Here is a 25,580-nt window from a genome sequence, read left to right as displayed (position 1 = left end):
TTGCAGATTCTTAGTTTCTACATGTAAATCATCCCCTTCTCCCAAGGAAAAGTACAGAATGACAGTGGTGGGAGGGGTGGAGTGAATTCCTACTTTCAAAGTGTAATAGTGTTCTTCTACAACCAAATTATTAGAATGATTTACCATTTCTGCTCCTGTCCTGACTCAACCAGTAGGTTCCTGTATGGAGGTGTCTGGAAGAAAAAAAAAATGGAGATGCTGCAATTCTTTGTGGAACCTGGTGGGATCACTTGTTAAGGCTAGAAGTTTGGACTGCTGGAATCTTACTCATAATAGCAGGACTGTTAAAATGACTTACCATACTAAAGTTAACTGGAAACACCAGATAACTACCAACACCTTTAACTGGTAATTGCTTTATTACTTTCCCAGATGTCAATTATTATCCAAGCAAATTAAGTATAACATAAAAGCAGCCTGTCATAATTGAAAAAGAGTCAAATTTCTGACTCAGGAAGAACTGAGGTTCAAGTCCTGTCTCTAGTACATATAGGTTATGCAGCCCTAGGCAAAGTCACTTAATTTAGCAGTGTCCCAATCAATTCCCTAATATATAAACTTTGAAGTAGTTGCAAATCTACTTTGATAGAGAAAGTTTTTTCATAGTCCATAGGAGACCATGGAATATTTTACCTGTCAGATTTATGGATAAGGGAAGAATTTATGACCAAACAAGATACAGAAAGCATTATGAGACATAAAACAGATAATTTTGATTACATCAAATTAAAAAGGTTTTGGGGCAGCTAGGTGGCACAGTCGATAGAGCACTGGCCCATGAAATCACAGAAATTATCATAAAAGATAAATACACAGACTTAATATGTCTATATATAGGTATATATTTCAAAAAGTATTATCTTTATTTTCATAATGTCAAAATGCCAATGTAAATAAGGCAGCAACAGGTACAGTCCCTCTTCCCTAGAATTCTCAGATTGCTATTGATTGCTCTCCTGCAAAATCCCTTCCTCTTCCAAGTATTATATTAGTAGCAATATGATGGGAGATAAAGAAGAAATTAGGGGACAAGGATGATTTATTAACTTCTGGGATTTAAAGAATTAGAACTTTAGAACTAAAAGGGACTTATTCTTAAAGGTATATATCTTTGGCATCTTTACTGTTACACATATTCTACATTGAAAAGCTGATATTTCTAGTGATTTTAAAATGACTCTCACTTTACATACTCTAGGGCATTAAGTGACAGATTTAATAAATGTTTTACAAAAGAACTAATATTCTTTTCTAGAAAATGTGTATGATGCAAATAACTTTATTCACATGCCTCAGGTGGGTTACAATTTATATTAGATAAGAAGTCCGAGAGGATTTGTCAGGTAAAAAGTTACTATAAGTTAATATTTTGTACTGCCTTGAAAAGCTAGTTTAGTCATACACATCAAATCTTGTTAAAGTAAAAGTATTATCGTCTAGCATACTGAGTAGGTGCAGTGTTGGAAAGACATATAACCTCTGTCTATGAGAAAATTCTTGTGCCACTGTAAAAAGGAAGACCAAAGATAATAGGTATGTCTTCATAAAATACAACCAGGAAAAAAAGATAATAGAATTGGAAGTTACGTATATAGGGATTAAAACAAATTTAAGAAGAATCACACCAATGCATTTAACTATAAGGTGAGATGTTCAGCTGGAAGAACACAAGGTCAAGAGAATCAAGGAAAAAAAATCTGAAGGAAGATGGCCAAGCCGTACCAAATCTCAAACTGTATAACAAAGCAGTAATCATAGAGTGGTAGGTTTGTGGAATAGATTAGGTACACAATACACAGTAGAAAATGACCAAACCCAAAGACACAAGCTTTTGGGATAAGAACTCACTATATGACAAAAACTGCTGGGAAAACTGGAAATCAGTTTAGCAGAAGGTAGATAGAGACCAACATTTTACAACACATACCAGGACAAGGTCAAAATGGATACACGATTTAGATAAAGGGTGATATAAGCAAATTAGGAGACCATGGTATTTGCCTGTCAGATTTATGGATAAGGGAAGAATTTATGACCAAACAAGATACAAAAGGCATTATGGGACATAAAACAGATAATTTTGATTACATGAAATTAAAAAGGTTTTGGGGCAGCTAGGTGGCACAGTGGATAGAGCACCAGCCCAGGAGTCAGGTGGCCCCAAGTTCAAATCCGGCCTCAGACACCTAACTGGCTGTGTGACCCTGAGCAAATCACTTAACCCCAACTGCCTCACAAAAATAAATAAATGAATGAATGAATGAATGAATGAATGAATGAATGAATGAATAAATAAATGAATAAATAAATAAATAAATAAATGAATAATTGAATAAGGTTTTGCACAAATAACGCTGATGCAGCCAAGATTAGAAGGAAAGCAGAAAACTAGGTGGAAATTTTTCCAGCAGATTTCTCTGATAAAGGCCTCATTTCTCAAGTATATAGAGAAATGAGTTAAATTTATAAGAATACAAGTCATTCCCCAATTGATAAATGGTCAAAGGATATGAACAGGAAGTTTTCAGAAGAAATCAAAAGCTATCTACAGTCATGTAAAAATTCTCTAAATCACTATTGATTAGAGAAGTGCAAATTAAAATACCAGATGCCACCTCACACCTATCAAATTGGCTAACATGACAGAAAAGGAAAACAACAAATGTCAGGGGGGATGTGGGAAAACTGGACACTAATATACTGTTGGTGAAGTTGTAAACTGATCTAACCATTCTGGAGAGCAATTTGGAACTATGTCAAAAAACAGCATAAAACTACACATACACTTTGACCCAGCAATACCACTATTGGGTCTGTATCTCAAAGAAAAGGGAAAAGTATCTATTTGTACAAAAATATTTATAGCAATTTTCTCCATGGTGTCAAAGCATTGTAAATTGAGAGGATGTCCATAAATTGGGAAATAGCTGAAGAAGTTGTGGTACACAATTGTAACAGAAGACAATAGTCTTCTTATACAGTACAATATAGTATATAGTACAATAGTACTATAAGAAATGATGAGCAATCAGACTTCAGAAAAACCTGGAAAGACTTGTATGGACTGATGCTGAATGAAGTGAGCAGAACCAGGAGAACATTGTACATAGTAACTGCCACATTGTGCAATGACTAACTTTGATAGACTTAGCTCTTTTCAGCAATGCAAGGATCTAAGACATCTCCAAAAGTCTCATGATAGAAAATGCTATCCACATCCAGAAAAAGAACCATGGAGTCTGAATGCAAATTGAAGCATAATATTTCCTCTTTTTTTTTCTTCTGTTTTGTTTTGTTTCCTCTTTTTTGTGGTTCCTCCAATTGGTTGTAATTCCTCCTTACAACATAAATAATGTGAAAATATGCTTAATAGGAGTGTATATGTAGAGCCTATATCAGATTGCACACTGTTCTGGGGAGTGAAGAAGGTGGAGGGAGGCAGCTAGGTGGCGCAGCAAGGTGGCACAATGGATAGAGCACCAGCTCTGGAGTCAGGAGGACCTAAGTTCAAATCAGCCTCAGATGCATGATACTCACTAGCTGTGTGATCCTCGCAAGTCACTTAACCCCTACTGCCTTGCCAAAAAAAAAGAGTGGAGGAGAAAATTTAAAACTCAAAAGCTTATGGAAGTGAATTGTTGGAAACTAAAAATAAATCAGTATCAAAAACATAATAAAATCAAATGAACTAATTCTTACAGGAAAAAATGAATAAATAAATAATTGGGGGAGGGGGAGATGATGAGCAGGATTCTCTCAGAAAAAACTGGAAAGACTTACATGAACTGATAAAAAGTGAAATGAGAAGAACCAGGAGAACACGTACACAGTAACAGCAATATTGTAATGATGATCAACTGTGAATGACTTAGCTATTCTCAGCAATAAAATGATCTAAGACAATTTTGAAGGACTCATAATAATGCTGTCTACCTCTAGAAAAAGAACTGATGGAATCTGAATGCAAATCAAAGAACACTTTTTTTAACTTTATTTTTCTTGGGGGGTTTTTGTTTGGTTTTTGGTCTGTGTTTTCTTTCATAACATTGACTAATATGGAAATATGTTTTGCGTGACTACATATTTATAATCTATATCAAATTGCTTGCTTTCTCAGTGAGGATAGAAGGAGAGAATTGGAAGCTCCAAATTTTTAAAAACAAATGTTAAAATTTTTTTAACACGTAACTGGAAAAAAAAATTTAAGTAAAAAAATGTATATAGTAAAATCTAACGAAACTGCTAATCCATGATTCTTCAAGCTCAACAATTTATCATTTAATTGTGGATAAAATACAGTACTGGATACAAAGTTTAGAGAAAATATGTACTCCAAGAATTTATAGTCTAGTTAGGGAATAAGTCAAACTACACTGACAACCATAACAAACAAAAATATCATAAGTGCATTAAAGAGCTATAAAACAACGTGGGAGAGAGGGGAGATCTTGATTAAAAATAATAGAATAGGTGGTATTTAAATTGGGCTTTAAAGAATGGGAAGGAGTTCAGTATGTAAAGCCCAGGAAAAAACAAACACCCAAGCATAGGGAAAAAACTAAACGAAGGCCCGCAAGGAACAAAAGCAGAGAGAGACTTGTGCACTGTATAGGAATAAACAAATAGTCTACTTTTACTTGAGTGTAGAATGTGATCAGGGGAATAAAACAAGTTAGACAGGAAAGGTTAAGGTAAAGCCAAGTTGTGGAGAGCCTCTTTAGTGTTCCTTTCCCAAATAGTCATGTATATACTTAACATGTTTAGATGTCATATGGTGGGAGGAGAGAGAGGAACATCCCCAGAATCTAGCACAGTGCCTTGCAAATATTGTAGTAGCTGCTAAACGGTGCTCACTGGATTGGATGGAATGACATTTTGGCTCAAATGAGAAAAATATACGCCACATCTAGCCAAGTCTCTTCAAATACAGGGCACTCTCACCAGATCTACAAACGAGACAAAACTGAGAGATAGCGAACAATAGGATCTTGATAGGCTAGAGCACTGGACTCAATCTAATAAGGTAAAATCCAATAAGGATGAATGTAAAGTCTTACACTGGGGTAAAATAACTCAACTTCCTAAGTACAAGCATGTGCTTGGTATGTTCCTAAGCATGTGCTAGGCACAGCAACTGTTCTTAAAAAAAGGTCTAGCTGTCTTAATGAACGGTACACTCAGTAAATCATCAGTGTGAGATAGCAGCCAAAAAAGGTGATTTGATATTGGGCTTTACTGAGAAGCATAATATGCAGAAATCAAGAAGTAATGGTCCCACTGTACCCTCAGACTTCATGTGGAATCTTGTGTTCAGTTCTGACACTAATAATTTAAAGAGTGTCCAAAAGAGAGAAACCAGGATTATAAGGGGCCTTGAGATCATGTAACATGAGAATCATTTGAAAGAACTGAAATGTTTAGTCTGGAGAAGATTCAAGGGATATAATAGCTGTCTTCAAGTATTTGAAGGGCTGTCATGTTAGAAGATATAAGATTTGTTCTACTTGGCCCCAGAAGACAGAACCAGGAGCTAAAGGTAGAAGTTGCAAAGAGACCAGCTTAAGCTTAACATCATGAAAAATTTCATATGAATTATAGCTGTCTAAAACTAGAATATACTGCTTCAGGAAGTAGTAGGCAGTCCTTCTCAGAAGTCTTCAAAAACAGGTGGAACAACCACTTGTCACATGTTATAATAGGGGTTTGGCTTTCATACATTGGGATTGGATTAGAGTTTCCAACCCTCAAAATTTTTCATCCTATGAAATGTATTGACTAAATATCCTAATGTACAAAAGAAAAATCAGAACATTTCTAAATTTAAAATACATACATTTAAAAGCTAAAACATGTAAAAACTCAGCACCATAGCTTGCCCCAAATGTCTTTAGTAAGATTGTTCTCTGAAGGCCTGGGCAGAAGTAGATAAGGAGGTCTAGGGAGGAAATCAAACTTCAGGATTTAAAAAGGTAAATTTGAGCATTGTACAACTGTTTATTGAAGAAAATTAGGCATGCAGTACTCATTTTTTAATAGCCGCACACTCATTTTATTTCTGTAAACGGCATTTGTCCCTAGTACCTCCAACTCTATTTGGCATAGGCTATATGGCTCACGACAGGTCTTTAGAAATTTGAAAGCCGGGGCAGCTAGGTGGCGCAGTGGATAGAGTAAGGGACTTGGATTCAGGAGGACCTGAGTTTACATCCAACCTCAGACACATAACGAGTATTACCTGTGTGACCTTGGGCAAGTCACTTAACTCCATTGCCTAGCCCTAAAAAAAAAAGAAATTTGAAAGCCACTTTTTCTTTACTAGCAGGAATCTTTGCTTTTATATATCCTCTCATCCAAATTATTCCTTTCCTAACCTAATATACTTCTAGTCAGTCCATAACAAATATTTGTTATACTTTAGATGCATTGGATGATACAGCAGAAATAAAAGACAATAGAGGCAGCACAGTACAGTGGATAAAGAGCCAGATTCAAAATCAGGTCACTAAACCTCTCTTTGCCCTAGGCAACTCTCTAAGACTAAGTTGCAGAGAAGATGGCAACCTGAATTGAAAAGAGTTTCTTCATCTGGGAATTTCTTATATCAATGAAATCAGTGGTGAAAGAAAGACAGAAAGATGGAAGACAGGAAGGAAGAAAGAAAGAAAGAAAGAAAAAAAGGAAGGAAGGAAAAGAAAAGAAAAGAAGAAAGAAAAGAAAAGAAAAGAAAAGAAAAAAAGAAAAGAAAAGAAAAGAAAAGAAAAGAAAAGAAAAGAAAAGAAAAGAAATTAAACAAAGTCCAGGCTCTCAAGGGACTTAAGAAAGTTGGGGAGAAACAACTGACAATGTAAAGTGTATTTAATTAAATGCTGAATTATCTGCTACAAAATTTAGGGTATGTTTAGCAGCTGGGTGGGGAACCTGTGGCCTCGAAGTCATGTGTGGCCCTCTAGGTCCTCAAATGCGGCCCTCTGACTGAACCCAAACTTCAAAGAACAAATCCCCTTAATAAAAGGATTTGTTCTGTAAAACTCTTTAGTGTTCTTTTCCCAAATAGTCATGTATATACTTATATGTTTAGATGTCATATGGTGGGAGGAGAGAGAGGAACATCCCCAGAATCTAGGATGGTGCCTTGCAAATATTGCAAATATTGTAGTAGCTGCTAAACAAAAAAACAAAACAAAAAAAATTTGACTCAGTCAAATATGGCTGCACCTGAAAGACCAAGAAGGCCACACGTGGCCTCGAGGTCTAAGGTTCCCCCACCCCCACCCCCAATTTAGCTCTTAAATACCGAAATAAGTTACCTGATTTTGACAATCTTTTTGGTATAGAGTTTTCTTTTGTACTGCACTAGTATATGTTTGGCTACCAAGTATCTTTTGAAAGAATCAAGGTATTGCCCATCACCAGTAACTTCTAGTTTAATGGACCACAAGAACAAAGTATCTAAGAATCTCTAAATACTTTCAATTATCTTACTATCCAAACATACCCCACCCCCACACTCAAAAACAACCTATTGTGAAGCAAAGACCTCACCAATGAACTCTTCCTGGGCTGCCACCAAGTTTAAACTACTAAGAATTTCCCAAGCATGAAATTTCAAAAAATTACTAAATACTAATTCCACTTTTAAAATAAGCATATTAAACAAGCAACATTTACACCCTCATTCTCACCACAGAAGTTATTTAAACTCGATATTTACATAAAATACTAACAAAGATATTTATTCAGTCATTTTTTCAGTGGGGTCCAACTCTTTGTGACCCCATTTGGGACTTTCTTGGCAAAGAGACTGGAGTAGTTTGCCATTTCCTTCTCCAACTCATTTTACAGATGAGGAAATTGATACAAACAGGGTCAAGTGACTTGCCCAGGGTCACACTGCCAGTTAGTGTCTAAGGCTGCATTTAAACTCAGGTCTTCCTGACTCCAGACCTGGTACTCTATCCACTGTGCCACCTAGCTGCCCATTATCCCAGCAGACTCTCACAACAACCCTTTAAGAAGGTTGTATTATTATTATTATTCCCTTTTTTACAAATGAGGAAAGTAAGGCTTAGAGAGGTAAATGACTTGCCCAGGATCACACAACTAGTAAATGTCTGAGGTAGTATTTGAATTTAGGTCTTCCTGAGTCCTAGTCCAGCACTCCATCCTCTGGCTATCTAGCTGACTAAACAAGGTAATGAAATACAAGGTAGTATGTACTAGCAGTTGGAGGATCAGTATGGATTAGCTCATAGGTAGACAAGTTTTTGAATGGTATGTTGCAGGTTGTGAGTGTTAAAGGAATATCAGGAGAGCAATTCTATGGATGAGAAGAGGAAGAGAGGCTAGTGACGAGTCTAATCCAGGGTGGGGCCACAAGGACCTAGAAGGATGATGGCAGGGGGAATAAATAGGAATTCTTTAGATATGAGGGAAATTTGGAGTGGCAAAAATCAATGGATCTTAATGACTAACTTTGTTATGGGTAACTGGGGGACAAGAGAGGGAGAATGTCAAACACCAAATGCTTTATAGGGATACTATTATAAGAGAAAGGGAAATTGGAAGCAAAACCAGCTGAGAATTGGGGGGAAAGATAAAATAGCTCTGTCTCTATTAAACTTAGAGGATGGGGGTAGTTGAAGATTCAATTAATCCTAATTTTTAAAAGTAACTCCTTAATTTTTTTCTTTTAAATTGTATTTAATTTTTAATTTATGGGAAAAAAAAGATGATTGCACATGAAACTGCAAATCTATTGTGTACAACTTGCTATTTCTTTCAAATACATAATAAAGTTATCATGTAATTTTTTTTCCCCTTCCCTCTTCTTGCCTCCGCCCTAGAGATGGCTGCCATTAGACACAAGTATTTATATATGTAAAATCATTCTATACACACTTCTGTTTAACAGTTCTTTCTCTGGATGCAGATAGCATCTTCCCTCACATGTCCTTTGTAATTAATTTGGATAATTATAATTGTCAAAATGACTTAGTCACTCAAAGTTGTTCTTAAAACAACATGCTATTACCATATATAACATTTTCCTGGTCCTGCTCATTTCATTCTTTATTATTTCATGCAAGTCTATCCATGTTTTTCTAAGATCATCCCGCTCGTCATTTCTTAGAGCACAGTAGTATTCCATCACAATCATATACCACAACTTGTTCAACCATTCCCCAATGGACAGGAATCCCTGAAATTTCTAGTTCTTTGCCACCACAAAGAGAGATGCTATAAAAATTTTAGAACATGTATGTTCTTTTTCTTTTTCCCTAATCATCTTTGGAAATAGACCTAGTAGTAGTAGTATTGAAGTTTCAAAGTGTATAGGCAGTTTAATAACTCTCGGGGCAGAATTCCAGACTGCTCTCCAAAATGGTTGGATCAGTTCACAATTCCACCAACAACGAATTTTTCCACCTCCTCTTCAACATTTGCCACTTTCTCCTTCAATCATTTTAGCCAATCTGATAGGTGAAAAATGATATCTTAAGGTTGTTTTAATTTGCATTTCTCTAATCAATAATGATTTAGAGCATTTTTTCATATGACTATAAGTTCTTTTGATTTCTTCATCAAAAAACTGCCTGTTCATATCCTTTGACTATTTGTCAATTGAGGAATGACTCATATTTTTATAGACTTTACAAAGGTCTTCATATATTTAAAATATGAGCCTTCATCTGAGAAATTGTCTATAAAAATCTTCCCTAATTTGCTGCTTTCCTTCTGATCTTGGCTACATTTGCTTTACTTGTCCAAAAACTTTTTAATTTAATGTAATTGAAATTATCTACTTTACACTTCACTCTGTTCTCTATCTCTTGTTTATTCATAAATTGTTCCCCTATCCATGTCTGATAATGTTCTTCAAATTTTCTTGTAATATGTCTCTTCATATCTAGATCATGTATCCATTTGAACTTACCTTGGTAAATGGTGCAAGATATTGGTCTACGCCCAATTTCTGCCATACTGCTTTCTACTTCCTTAACTTTTAAATGTATTTTTTATACATTTATAGACATAACTTTTTAAAATGTAACTGAATTTGGGGACAGCTAAGTGGCGCAGTGGATAAAGCACAAGCCCAGGAGTTAGGAGGACCTGAGTTCAAATCTGACCTCAGACACATAATATTTCCTAGCTGTGTGACTCTGGGCAAATCACTTAACCCCAATCACCTCACCAAAAAAAAACAGAATATATACATATATATATTAAATGAATCTGTTAATGTAATTTCCCAACTAACTCAAATCTCTCTGTTACAGCAGATATTTCTAAAACATCTAAGTCTTATCCATTAACCCATATAACTTAGTTGTTACTAGAGATCATTTCTGTTTTCATCTTGTCAGGTGTCCAACTTTGTATGAGGAAAAGCTAGTTGGATAGCCCTAGTGGATAGAGTGCTGAATTTGGAATCAGAAAGTCTTAAGTCATTTAATGTCTTAAATAAAATGCAGATAATAAAAGCACCTATCAATCTACTTTGTTGGCAAACCTTAAAGCAAGGATGGGGAACCTTCGGCCTGAGGCTACATATGGTCCTTTGACTGAATCCAAACTTCACAGAACAAAATCTCATTTGTTCTTTAAAACTTAGACTCAAATCAAAAGACCACAAGGGAGGACCTAGAAGGCCACATGTGTCCTAAGGGTGGCAACTTCCCCACCCCGTCTTAAAGCATAATGTGTTGTTACTATTCCATTTCCTTTCCAAGGATGGAAGGGATCACCTCTCAAAAAAGGAGGAAATTGTAATAATGAAATTCTTGAATAGCGTTGTACTAGCTACAAATTACGAAGAAAGGGGAAGGAAAAGAGATGGCAGTGATAATCAGTTTAGAGGTCTACTGAAACAGAGGGATCTAAGACATAGGTCTGAGATCTAAAGATGCAGGTCTATAGACTAAAGACCAATGTTCTACCTTCGCTATTTCATTTTTAGATAACACTTCTTAAAATTCAGTGTGGGATATCATTCTGATAAGATACCAATAAAAATATATCCCACAATATTTCTGCTCTTTCATTTCCAAACTCATTTTAATTACCAAAAAAAGAGTCAGTCATTAATTACAATAAGAAATCTTTGACAATTAAAACAAATCTAATCCTCTCCAATTGCTTCACTTCCCATCTTCATATTTATGTTCAAGGATCTCAGAATCTTGGAGTACTCAGATTTCATCTAGTTTAATCCATAGGTGACTAAGAATCCCTTCAAAGACAAGCTCAAATAAGTATTTATCAAGGCTCTGCTTGAAGACCTCCAAAGAGAGGGAACCCACTACCTCATCCTGCTTTGGGAAAGTTTTAATTTTTAGGAATCTTTTCTTTATATCAATCTACTTTTGTATTCTTTTCACATCATTCATCATTCTACCCTCTACAATCATAAATCTAAACCCTCTTCTAAAGGATAGTCTTCTAAACACTTGATAACTATCAGTCCATTTCCCAAGTGTTCTATTCTCTACGCTAATCATCATTTCTTCCTTCTAATAATCTGGATATGACATGTTCTCTACTATTCTTACTGTAGTGATCTCCCTAATCCAGACATACTCCAGCTTTCTGATCTCTTTCCTAAAATTAGTAACTAGAACTGAATATAGTCCTTCAGATGTGGTCTGACCAGGAAAGAGTATTGTGGAAGTACTGCCTCCCTCAGAGCCACCTCTTAATGAAGTCTACAATAACATTAGCTTTTCTAGCTGTTATGCTCACTGTTAACTCATATTAAGCATGCAGTCCACTAAAACACCCAGACCACTTTCAATGGGAATGTGAAAAATTTCATCATTCCATTATCATTATTACAAACATTGTCAGTGTACTGTAGGGTACCAAAATATAATACTCCCCGATACAAAGAATTGTAAAATAAGGGCTAGAAAACATCATCCTCTCAAATAGAACTGACATAAAATAATGTCGGTCAGTTGCCACAGTGATCCAGCTTCAGGGGCAGCATACTGTAAGAAGCACTGGAACAGGCTCAAAATTTTTAAAGTCCTGGGTTCACATCCCAGTTCCAACACCTAATAGCTGTGTGAACCTGAGCAGGTCGCTTTGTTTCTTCTGGGCCTCACTTTCCTTCATCTGTAAAATCTTAATAATACTTGCTCTACTGACCTTTTCCAAGTTGTGAAAAAATCAAAGCCAAAAAGTATCATCTAAATGTGAGCTATTACACTAATACTCCGCTGGTGGCACTGTAAATTATTCCAACCATTCTGGAAAAAAAAAAATTTGAAATTATGTGAGAAAAATCACTAACCCAGTCACATAGTCTTTGAACCACTGATCCTACTACCCCAAGAAAGCCAAAGACTGTCACAAAGGTCCCATCTATCAAAATATTCATAGAACTAAAAAACAAGAAACAAAATAAGTGTCCACCAATTGAAGAATAGCTGAACAAATTTTGGCATGTGCAATAGAATATCATTATGTAACAAGAAATGGCAAATTTAAAGAATTTAGAGAAACATGGAAAAACTTTTATGGACTGACAGAATAAAAACAAAACCAGGACAATACATGACAACAGTAACATTTAAAAGGCAGCTTAATGAAGATTAAACGCAATGATCAATCTTAGTACAGGAAAACAGAAGATAAAAAATAATGCCCTCCTCTCAAAGGGAGGGAAGAGCCTTGAGTGCAGAATATTGAATTGTCAGACCCAGGCAGTTTTGCTTCAGTTTTTCTGTTTAAAAAAAAAAACAGTTCCATGGAGCAGAGGAAAAATCAAGAAATTACTTGTTTTTAATGGAAACTATTATCATCATCATCATCAAAGGTACATGAATTGCTGAGGAGTATGAGCCATCACATCGCTCAAACTCCAAACCAGCATTATACCACTTCCTAAATAACTGAAGTAAATTAAGATGCGATACACTCAAATGTATTGTATTATAATGTGATATCATGTTGCTTAGGATGACTGATAATCTGGGATTTATTTGTCCAGTAATACCACTCCCCAAAATCCAACCAAGAAGAATACCACTTAAGACCTCAGAATGAAATATCTAGAATAAGAAACTTATTAAGTTATATGGTACCACATTGAAGCAAATGTTGTCGTGGTCATCTGCACTTAATCAGGGTAGCCAAATAATCTGTCAATGTTTATTTAGCACTAGCGGTCCATTGGAAAGGGTATACTGGTTCTCAAAACAATTGTTTAGAGATAGAAATATCCCTAGAATGGATAAGAAAAATTTACCAAACTATCTTAGTTTAACAGGAATATTCCTTAACATCTAATTCCTTCCCTTTTTTCTGATACTACACTCACTAAACAGTCTTCAGATTATTTTGTAATTTGGTCTACTAAATGGACTTTGACCTCCCCAGCAGGAGTCTTTTGTACAGATGACTAATACTAGTTCTCTTGCCATTACAAATTAATAAACTGGCTTTCTGAGCAAACCTACTTACCTAAGGGCAGAGTAACAGTACCAGTTCTTTCTAAATATATCTCTGAGTATAAATTAATAAAACAAGCATTGTTTTAGTTTCTCGTGAATTTGTTTAACTTAACTCAATTAGAAAGGCAGTGTGACACAGTGGATTGAGGGCTGGATTTGGGAGTAAGAAAGACTTGGATTCACACTTAACTAGCTAGACCCTGCGCAAATTGTTTTAACAATCCTAAACCTTAGTTTCCTTAGCTGCAAATGGGGTATGATAAGAGCACCTACATGTGAGGATCAAAGAAGGTACCATATGTAAAGAGGAAATGCTATATATCAGCTACTATGACTCCCCAAAGTATGATCATTCAGACTGAAGAACTGTAAGCAGCTAAGGAATAAACTCTTGGCCTGGGGTGACCCCAGAAGCTTGCTACCACTAAGAAAGCCCCAACTGAGCGGCCAAGGCACTCTCTCCTTAACACCATATTTTAGTTACATCAGTATCCCGACACTGAGCCCAACATTCTACCAAGTTTTGAACTTATGTCCCAGCCCCCCCCAAAAAAGGAATGCATATTACCATATTCTCTTCTCTGAAATATCAAATATGAATTCATAATTGTTTCATTGAAATTTATGTCTTCACTATATCACTCACCTTGTTAAATATATTGTTTAACTACCTTTATAATCTTTACTGGCTTAAGAAAATGACCTCAGATATTTCACTATCCAATAAAAATTCTCTCTACTCAACTTTTACTTTTTTCCTTACATGTTTAAAATTCCTATGTCTTTTCACAAGTCAAAGCAAATCACATCCACATTAGACCCTACATAATTTATAGTCAATCCTTGATCATGCATACTTAAGTGTTATGTATAGAATCTAAAAACCATTTCTATTTCTCTCTGGAATTTCATTATATATCTATTGCTAGAAATGTTTTGTTTCTGACACCAACAACGGATCAGGATCTCTAACTTATTTTGTTTAGGCAGTATTGAAATTAATTTGAATTTCCTGAGCATACCAACTTTTCCATGAAAGGTAGCCTGAGATACCCAGATAGTAAAAGAAAGTTGGTCCAAGACTAGTCTTTATTGCTTTGGTTCCAAGTCAATCAAGAATTGACTACACCCATATCAACATATAAAGTATTTTGTGTTATACCAGTGCTCATAAGATGACATAAGGTGACATAAGAGTCATCTCTGACTCTTCCTTATCTATCACCCCATACACCCAATCCTGTTGTTTCTAAGTCTGAAAGCACTCAGCTCCTTCAAGTCTAAGATAATCATCCTAGTAGAGGCCCTTATTTCTAACAGCTTTCTTTCTGGTCTTCCTCCCTCCAGTCTGTTCCTTCTCCAGCCCACCTAGTATCAGGCTTATAGATTAATCTTCCTAATGTAACTCCATTATTTTGTATATCACTCTACCACTTAAAAACCTCCAATGACTTCTTACTGCCTCTGTCTGACCTTGGCCAGTTACTTAAACTCTCCATGGTTTCAATTTGTGATGGGTAAAATGAGGGGGTTAGTCTAACCCACTGATGACCACTGAGGTCCCTTCCAGGTCTTTATCTCTGATCTTAAACAAAATTTGGACTCAAAATTCTGGAATTCAAAGCCTTCCACAATCTAGCTCCAATCTAATTTGTCTCTTGCTATGTTTATTCCCCATCCTAATTCCATTGTCCAGTCAAACCAAGCAACTGTTCTCATATTGCCCTCTCCCATCTCCATGAATTTGTCCTTTATTGTCAAAAGGCTCCTCCTGCTCCCCAAGTTGCTTCTCTCTCTTCCTTCAACTTAAATTCAGCTTCCTTCATGAAGCTACCCCTGATACCTCTCCCTCCTCAAATTTGTGTCTCATTATTCTAAATTTTATCATATTTAATTTATATACATGTAGGACACACTCCCATTAGAATGTGCTCCTCGAGCACACAAAAGGTGATTTTTCATTTACATTCCCAACACCTTAGAAGAGTGCTTTGTATGCAAAGCATAGTAGGAACCTAATAAATATTTAACTGAACTTGTACTATCAACAAGTGTTTGGTTTGGGGTTTGTTTGTTTTAACTCGACGATACTGGGACCATTAAAATAAACTTTGGATTCCTCTTCCAATTTTACCACATGAAAAGACTTTGAGTGCACTAGCTACTACAGCACAGGCCCTGGAGCCAGGAAAATTTGAGTTCAAATCCTGCCTTACCAAATATGTGATCGTGATCATTTCACATCTCTCAGCTTCAGTTTTCTCATTTGTAAAAACAAGAATATTCAGCTATTCAGAGCAAATGATAGTATCAATTGAGATACCATATGTAAAGTGATTCTTTGCAGACTTCCTTCAAGATTCCACTCAAATCCCATCTTATACAAGAAGCCTTTCCAGTCTTCTCCAGTCAGACACTCTGCTTATGTCTTCCAAAATTACTTCCCATTTACACTGTATATATGATTGCATGTACAGTTGTTCATATGTTGTCTCCCCATTAGGATGTTATTTCCTTGAGGATAGGGATCATGCCTTTCTTTGTAACCCCAGAGCTTACTACAGTACCTTAATACATGTCTGGTGAGTTGACTGTTAACTGGAATTTTTCTAGTAATGTAACAATAAGTAATAATATATTCTAGTAATATGACAATATTTAAAGGGTCTTAAATCTCTATTTTCACTCTAATTGCAGTTACAGAATTGTCAGAACACTGAACTATTTATATATTCAGAATTAGTACCTCAGGTCCCAGAATATCCAAATGACCATCAAATAGATATGACAGATTCATCTGGGCAAATTTGCAACCAAAAATATTAATGGGATTTCCCCCCAAAAAAAAAACTCTGTAAGGAAGTAACTTGAAATGTTTTATTACTCAAATTTAAACATTATTCATTTATTTAAAGTCTACCTCAATACTCCAGAGAGAAATCTGCTGCCTTTTGTTTTTTTCAAATGGCCACCATATAGCACAATATGGTTTAAAATTCTCACTTTAAATTTAATCTCTCTCCTGAACATAGAAATTTGTTTCAAGAGCATATTATGTCTTCAGATACATTCCTTAACAACATTTTCACATTACATCCCAAAGCACATCACCACACATAGACTGGAAGTGTCTTTGATAACTATATATCAAGAAATCAAGCTAGAGGAGCAATGAATAGAAAGCTAGAATAGATCAAAATAAATTAACTAAGCTAATAAATTAACAATGAAAATGGCTAGGGCTACATACTTGTTCCAGCCTTAGTACAGTTCCTAGAACACAGTAGGCGCTTAATATTGTTACCTTGACAAGAACAATCTAGGCAGATTTTTTTTCCCTACACACAGCAACAAGAAAGGATTTGGATTTGCTTTCCATTCTTGTAGGGAAGAATGAAGAAAATTGAAATGCTAAAGAACGGCAGTAAGGTATAATGGAAAGGGTATTCAATTTGCAGTCAGAAGACCTAGGTTCTGAATCTGACTCAGCCACTAACTATTTTGTGTGACCTTAAACAAGTCAAACTCTCTTAGCCTTGATTTCTTCATTTGTAAAATAAGAATGTTACACTAAGTGAACTTCGGAGCTATTTGTTAGTGTCTTAAGGGTGTATAATGCAATTCAATGTTTACTACAGTTTAAAAAAAAGATTAAAAAAATAGTGAGAACAATCTTTAAAATACAGTTAAGTAAACTTGACTCAAAATATAATTAAAAGTCTTTATTTCTATTAACCTCGTTAACAGACTGTTCAACACACAAGGTTTCATTCCAGTTACTCAAAGGAAGTTTTCATTCAATTATTTATACACTGAGCCATTTTCACTCCCAAACATTTCTTAATCATTAAAGGGTATTTTTCATGGCAAACAAATTCAATTAAAACAAGAAAGCTACTATGATCTAAAGCCACATTAACACTGGCATATTCAAGTCAAAGAGCTCAAACAAATTTGCCAATATCTCTACCATCTACTCCTGGGCATATGGGATGTATATAATAAGTCTTTAGCACCTGCCTCCATTCTCAAATCACACAGTGAAGTTGGACAAACGGCTTGAAATTTGTAAACGGACTAAAAGTTGCTTTCAATATTGAGTTTACAGAGTTTTCCAAAAGCTTCTGTCACACTGTCCCTTAGCAAAAGTCTACCCCAAGTGGTAAATTTTCAGAAATGAAACGAAGTGAACTTCAATCGCAAGCACTCAATGAGAACAAAAGAGAGAAAAGGAAAAACAACTCAACTCTTCCCTCAAACTAAGCATAAGGAACAGACCAGCTTCCTGACGCCTAGAAAGAAGACGGGAGAGAAACCTAAAAACGGCCCAAAATCTTTCCAAGGTGAGAGAGAAGAACAACTATCCTAATGCTGGAGAATAATTCTGAAACGGTGCTTAAAGTTGTTTCTTTTGGGAAATGATAGATTTCGGGGGACTCGGAGTTCAAGATTTCCCTCGTGCACGCTGTCCCACGCTAAGTGCGGTCAGAGCTGCATGGTCTATAAGCTCCGAAGGGGGGAGGGGAGGGGGACAGGGTAGGGACGGGTGTTGGGGAAGGGGAGGAGGGGCGGTCTTTCTCCTAAATAGAGGCCAGCGCCGCCGACCCACACCCCCCCAGCCCCCTCCCGCAGTCGGGGGCACAAGTTGTGCCGCCCCCTCCCACAAGCCCAAGCTCTTTTCGTCAGACACAGTCTCTCCTTTGTCTGAGTGCAAGGTCCCACCAAGTTGTGTCTGTCCCGTCACGCCCGGAGCTCTCCCGACGCCAGGCACACAAAGGACCCTTGGGGCGGCCGGGACCGAGCCCCGAGCCCCAAACCCGCTGGATCAGGCGGAAAAGGAAAAAGGAAAGCGGGTGGTGGGAGGCGGGAACAAAACAAAACACCCCGACCACAGCGACCCAGCGCTCTCCGGGCCGTTCCCCCCACCCCGGCCACTCAATCCCCTGCGTCTGTGGCCGCCCCAAGTGCGGGCCGCCGACCCCCGTCCCCCCAGCTTCGGGCTCCCTTCCCCCCGGTCATACAAAGAAGGCGCCGGGTGAACCCCGCTCCGGGGCGATACCCAGAGACAAGCAATAACGCCGCCGCCCGTAACTCCACGGGTTCCTGAGCCCGTCCCGCTGGCCGGGGCCGGCCCGGTGGCTTTACCTTCTTTCCCTCTCCCCAGCCCGCGCCGGTCCCCGCGCGCTGCTCCCGCGCGCCGCCGCCGCCGCCGGTCCTCCGCTGCTTTCTCTGTCCCTGTGGGTGTCGGATGCTACCGGACCGAGCGCCAAACCTGACAGCCCAATCGCCATCGCTCTCATTGGCCCCCCCACTACAATCAAGCGCCGCCCCGATTGGAGGGACGAGAGGCAGGCGCTCCTCCAATCAGAGGACCCGCCGAGCTCCCAGGCGCCGGGAAGACCCACAGCCCCACGCATATACTTATCTCCGGACTGTACGCACACATACACATTTTCTCATATACACACACACACACACACACTCCCTGAGACGCTGGGGGTTTTTACGTGTGAAACTACCGCCGCCGTCCCTTTGTTCTCTCGTTTTACACGCAGGGTACGGATCGGGCAGGCGAGTGGGCCGCTGGGCGAACACGGCTGGAGGAGGAGGGGAGGAGGGGCCGGCTGGACGAGCCAGGCCGGGAGAGGGGCGGGGAGGAGAGGGAAAGGATCTGGGTGGCGGGTGGGGAAGGACGGAGATGTAGCTCTAATCTTGGCGGGAATAGCCACCTCAGAGCCCCGGCGGGGCCAGGGAGGGGAGGGGAGGAGGGGCGTCGGAAGGAGGTGTAGTTCAAGGGGCCTTGGCGGCCAAGTTTGAATCAGTTCGAAACTCAAGGCGTGGTAACGGTTTTAACGGCCGCGCTCTTTCTCCTTTCTCTCCCGAGTGGCGGGTTGGACCAGGCGGAGCCCCGGGAGGGCGGAGGCGAGGTGTCTCCGGGAGACCCGGGGTTGGGGCGAGCCTTGGCGTCCCAGGGCCTCCGGAGCCCGCCGCGGCCGCCGCGTTGCCTCGGACCGAGCCCGGGCGGCGGCTGCACTTGACGGCCGCTAGGGGCGGCGCAGCGCGCGCTGGCCTCGGCGCCTGGGGCTCTGCCGCTGATTTGCATGCGAGGCGCGCGGCGCTCCCCGCCCGCCCTGGCGGGAGCCGGCCCGGCTAATCAGCGCGCTCGCTTGGGGCGGGGAGCCGCCCTGGGGCGCTCGGCCGTTAGGGGCGCGGGAGGCGCTTGGGGGGCCTCCGCCCGCTCCGGACCCAGCCCTGGCTGCGGGGCTGGGCTTAAAAAATGAGTGAAAGGCTGTCAGTGACATTTCAGGTCGCCGTTTTTTTAAAGCCTTGGCTGTGCTCTGGGCTGCAAGCCCGAGTGCACGTGTCAGCTTCTAAGTCACTTAGATGAAGCGCTCACATGCGCCGGGCAGACCTCGGGCTAACTAACCCCTTTTTGGAAAGAATGTTACGGTGGCTCTAACGCGGTGAATTTGTAAAAGCATTAGTGACCTTAAGAAAACCCAATTCCAGACGCAGGAACAGAAGTCGACCGTACAGAATATAAATTCCACTTTTTTGGTTTGGGGGTTTGGGTTGTTTGGTTGGGTTTTGTTTTTAACCGAGACATTAAGCTGTCCCTGAGATAGTTTGAATTATATTTCTAAAGGGATACGGGCAATTAATTTTTTTAAATGTTTATTGATATGTGTATGTTTGCGTGTTTATTGATACGTATGCATGTATATGTGTATATAAAATTTAAATTTACATCTGTATAAATTTAACTATAGGAATTGCCTACTTGCACTGGGACTTCACGTTGTTCCAGAGTCCAGAGACACAGTTAAATATTATATAGCTCTAAGAAAACCCAAATTATCAACTAGTTTGGAGGGAGAAAGGACTACAGGAATTATATATAATTTGTTTTTCAGTTTGTAAAGGTGACAAATATGGATATCTACCCACCACACCCCCAATAATATAGTTGCATGTCCTATGTATCATATGTCATTCTATGGCCTACACAGGGGTCCACCCAACGTTCTAGGCTTCCTCTAGATCTTCCTCTAGATCTGGATGCCAGCAGAAGCTGAGGGCTGTCCGTCAGTTATCGCTCATCCTTTGTCACATTTCCAGCCCACCTTTTCTAGTGGACCTTTTCGTGTCTTTCACCTCTGATGATATCCTTTCCATTGCCACTTCTTTTCAAAGTTAATACTAGAAAATTAAAATCAGAAGCCTTCATTTGGTGACTTTCCCTGTAATTTCTATGGGACTAATCACCCATACTCCCACCCATACACAAATAACAGTCTCCTGCATGGATATTTGAGGATTTGGAATTATTGAAATATGAAATAAACAATACAATACAGTAAATGTTAACAAATAGTAAATATTAAGTGCCCACTGTGCTAACGGGGAAAGACAACACAGAAAAGAAAAGTGAGCTGAGTGGGGAGATTGGGAGAAGGTTTAGTGTGGAGACATGATGATGGTGCAGCAGAATCCAAGGAGTGCCATTGGTGGGAAATGAAGAGTTAGGCTTCTGAGCTCTCTATAAATGGGGGGGGGGGGTAGCAGAGAGGTATGTGTGTGCACGTGAGAATTCCAGTGTGTGCTTGGGTGGGCCTGCTGCAAGCTCAGCCTTCCAGTCGGAGAGGCAGAAGCAATTTAGGATATTGAGATGTGAATACCAAAGATAATGCATTCTCCGCGATGATCAGTTACCAAGTTGGCTGGCATTCTAAGCCCTCTTCAAATGGGGACTTGGGAAGACTTTTTTTTTGCTCCACTCTCCAGGCCACCAATCAGAGAAGCTGAGTCAAAGAGTGGTATTGGCAAAGAGAACAGCGTAAGGGGGGGGGCAGTTATAATCAAGCTTTGGTCATGTAAAGGGTATGACACCCATTTTAAGACTACATAAGGATAAAGAATGAGCCTTGTAGCAATTAGTCTTTTAAAGTCATACCTCATGGAATTTGGATTTGTTTGGGTTTTTAGTCTATATTTGTGATATTTGTGATGGGTCACTCCTGGCTGGGGAATCCCCCCCCCCCACCCATCAGTGGTAACTCTTCTAAAACTTAAAAGTTTTAGTTACCTGGAGCAGTGAGAGGTTAAGTGACTTGCCCTGGGTCACACAGCTGATGTGTCAGAGGCCTAGTTATTTTATTTTCCCAAAGCAAAACATTCTATTTCTGGCAGCAATTTATAATTCATTTCTTAGCTAAGAAGTTAACAAAAACTACTCATCAGTCAGTAAGCTCGTACAAAGCACCTTTTCTATGCCAGCTACCATGCTGGGAATAAAGACGCAATAGAAAGACTTTCCCTTCACTGAGCTTGCATTATCTTGGGGAGATACAACATGCTCACAGATAAATTTAAGATTATAGGTACAATACTCAGGGTAGGGGAAGGGAGTATCTGGAAAAGCCTTGAAAGTAGCTAGATGTTCCAAGAGGCAGAGCTTTTTAGGAGGAAGAGCATCCCCAGCATGGGGGGCCAGCCTGTACAAAATCATGAAGGTAAGAGGAGAAACAAAGCAATCGCACTGGGAAAAGCTTTAAATTCCAGCAGCATTAAAGGCAATAGGGGGCCCCTGAAAAAGTGGTTAACTTGGTCAGACTTGTGTTTTAGGACTCAATTTGGCAGCTGTTTGGAGAATAGATCGGAGCTGGAAGACAAGGCCGGAGGCCAGTTAGGCTTTTTGGAATAAACAGTTCAGATAAGAGGTGGTGAGGTCATTCACTAGGATGCTAGTGGTGTGCACACAGAGGAGAAAAAGGACCTCTTCCCTAAAATAACAGCTTACATGTTGAGAGGGTGTAGAATAAGAGATCTTTGTGGGACAGAAATGTAGGAGGAGGAGTTTCAATTTTTGTTTATATCATTTGTTTTTGTATCACCTTCATTTCTGAAAACTTCTCCACCTCACCCCAGCCTCTGCCAAAGAACCATCCCTTATAACAAAGAATCAGGAAGTTTTTATGAAAATAATTGGAATATAATTGGTATCTAGACCTCTGCACATAGGAAGAAAAGGTAAAAATGTATATCCGGTACCGAACAGCCTTTATTCCTCATGCAAAGAAACTGCCAAAACAACAAAACATTACTCTTAAGTCAACAATGTCACTCTGCTCCCCTGTCTTGTATATCAACGTTTACCTATATGGACCTAACCCATCCCCCAGGTCCATAGCACTATACTTTGACAAATTTAGAATTACTAGCAAGGACAACCCCTCAATAGTCCAATGAGTCAGATGCCTCTCACCATGTAAACCCTCATAGGCCTATAGTACTGCCCTGAGAATGTAGAGTCTCCCAAAATAAAAATGAACTTGCATTTACTAGAAAAGCATCCCTCTTTGCAACAGACTCATACTGTCCAAATAATTTCAGATAATAGCAAAAAGCAAAATTCAAATTCCTTGCCCCATTTATCATAGCTTTAGCTGCTTATGGATCCCTAGGCTTCAGGGACCCAGTGGTTTCTCCCTATATTTGTGTTACTACCAAGGAAATTCCATTTTTCTCACTTAGTTTGAAGTAAGTAGAACCAAGAAAACAAGTAATATAATCATAAACATATTGTAAAGGAAAACAATTCTAACAGAACTCTGATCATTACACTGATCAACTATAGTTCCAGAAGACCCATGTTAAATCATGCTTCCCACTTCTTAACGGAGGTGATGGACTAAAAAAAAAACAAATATATTTTTCAATATATCCAATGTGTGGATTTGTTTTGGTTTACATTGGTCACGAGGGATGGATTTTTTTTCCTTTGGTGGGAAGTTATGGCAGATGGAAGGAGGGAATAGTGATAGTGGTGCCCAAAAAAGGGAAGAAAAAATCAATGAACCATACAAAAGAGAATAAAAGAAAGTTTAGAGGAAGACAAAGGAACAGTTTTGGAACTACTGCGTTGAATTTGTTCTATTTTTTCTTTCAAAAAACAGTCAAGATTCACGGTTTCATATGCAATCTGTGTATGTGTATATATATGTATGTATACATGTACATGCACATGTATGTATATGTATATATGCATACCTGTGTGTGGGAATGGTCATGTTTGTCATGTCCATAAAAAATAAAAATGTTTTGGGGGGTTTTTTTAAGTCCTGCATACATTAAAACAAAAAAGAAAGAAAACTGAGCTAAGGCAGTGTGCAACTGTGGAATGAGACTTCTAGCAGAATGAAACTATAAGAAGAGGAAATTTTCTCTCCCTCCATGCCACCATCTTCCCTTGGCCCCTCATATTACCACTAGCATCTTTCAGTGGAGTTGCTTGACTGGTAAGAGGTATAGCATCCATTGGAGGCTGGAAGCAGCTTCAAGAACTGTCTGCTATTAAGGAAAGCTGACTATCGATTCAAGAGAGAGCTATCCCTGGCAGCAGTTGAGTGAAAGGAAGCAAGTTCACCACCACCACCCTTGCCTCCCACCACCTCTACCTCCCCCCACCCTGAAGAAATGCAGTTTCCATGAGGGAGCAACAAGAAGACAAAGGAATTGATACACCCAAGTGAGGTGCCTTGGCCACTTATGTCAGCTACATAGGTACCTCACTAGCAGTATACTCTCTTCCCATTGATGCTATGCATATTTGTGACAGCGGTGTTATTTTGGGGGGAGGGGAATGGGGGCATTTTCTAGCTACTGTTCTTTGCAAGGCAAATACTAGTAAATATCTTTCCTTTACATTAAAATATCACAAAATTGATCATAATGTTTAAACTAAAGGTGCCACTGCTGAAACAACTTTTCTACTTTTCATACCATTAGAGGTATGAAAAAAAAATTTGAAGGAGTTATCTGTAGAAAATCCATAGTCCTTTTATAAAGGCAAGAAGCTGGAAACAACTTATAAATCCCAGTCTGATAATGGATAAGGCAATTATGATATATTAAAGTAATGAAATATTATACTGCTGGAAAAGATGATATGAAAACAGAAAGTAGTCAACAAAAGTTTACTATGTGCCAGGCACTGTGATAAGTGCTCGGGGTGCAAATAAAGACAAAAGACAGCCCTTCCTCTCGAGGAACTCACAGTCTAACATGCAAAAAAAACTAAGTACAAATGATATACATTGGGAAAAAATAGATAATTGTAGAAGGAAGGTACTGGCATTAAGGTTAAGTAGAACAACATACTGAGGAGATTAGAACAAGTAGTAGTGGAAATTGAGTGAACCACATTGTCTCCATCTTGTGACTCAGTTCTGGAGGTAACTCAGTTCCCTTTCTGTTCAATGATGGGTTTGGACAAATTTCTGTTTTAAGAGAAAACTTTATCACATTGTTTGAACCTAACCCTTTGGGGCTGGAAAGCTGAACCACCTCTACCTGCTGCTTAGAGACCCTTAACTAAGGACCTACGTTATGCTGACCAGAAACCCAGTCAGATCCAAAGACTGATGTAAGGAGTTTTCTTACAATTATACATACATGTCTTAACTGAAAACTGGCCCTGTTTTAGTCAATCAGTTATTGTTTCCATGTTCCTTTAATTGTTTACAGACAATGGGGGAGTGGGACACCTCTTTTTCTGATTTCAGGGAATTGTACCTATTCATTCTCACCCTCCCAACTTGAAAAATCCCTAATCTTTCCTCCAAGTAGAAATCAGATTAATTTTGTATCCTGGTTAATTGGTTTTTTTTAGTTAATTGGTCTTATTTGATTGTTGTATTGTGTTGCATTTGATTGTAATGTATAAAAATCTGTCTCCCCCTATATTCAGGGTCCAGTGCCAAAGCTGAGCATCCTAATCCCAATTTGTTGGGCAATTGGCATGCATTGCTTAATAAATTGATATGCTCAGAAGCTTGAGCCTTTGTTTCCTCAGTCATTTCATATTTCACTCATAACAATACATATTGACTATATTAAAATTGAAAGAAAACAAAACCAAAGAGATTAGAGTTTATAAGTCAAAAAAGAAATTCAGTAGGAAATGGCAAACAATTTTGTTGGATTTCATTTTCTTAAAGGATATAGTGTCTTTAAAATTTTTCCCTCATATCTGATTCATATTTAAATCATTCCAGTTTAGAGGTTTTAGTTGGAAAACTATGTTTGGTTTGATTGTTGGTT

General features: G+C 38.7%; 1 protein-coding gene across 9 annotated transcripts in view; it reads right to left on the bottom strand.

Annotated features, from left to right (window-relative positions):
• The window catches only part of EZH2 (enhancer of zeste 2 polycomb repressive complex 2 subunit), a 111,600-nt gene extending 92,826 nt beyond the window's left edge, over positions 1 to 18,774 (bottom strand). For 4 of the 9 annotated variants that reach the window (XM_020977490.2, XM_020977496.2, XM_020977494.2 and 1 more), the window contains exon 1: positions 18,624 to 18,774. The gene's annotated coding sequence lies outside the window, so the exon portion shown is untranslated. Of the gene's footprint in view, positions 1 to 144; positions 195 to 18,623 lie in introns of all 9 variants that reach the window. The other 5 variants (XM_020977493.2, XM_078153060.1, XM_020977495.2 and 2 more) reach the window with 2 other exon arrangements.
• Positions 18,775 to 25,580: the final 6,806 nt, after the last annotated feature.

The sequence above is a fragment of the Phascolarctos cinereus genome, unplaced genomic scaffold (genome assembly GCF_003287225.1).
Source record: "Phascolarctos cinereus isolate Bilbo 61053 unplaced genomic scaffold, phaCin_HiC Scaffold_1;HRSCAF=81, whole genome shotgun sequence".
NCBI lineage: Eukaryota > Metazoa > Chordata > Mammalia > Diprotodontia > Phascolarctidae > Phascolarctos > Phascolarctos cinereus.
The sequence above is the reverse complement of the archived record's forward strand: the minus strand, read 5'-3'. Positions and strand labels throughout refer to the sequence as shown.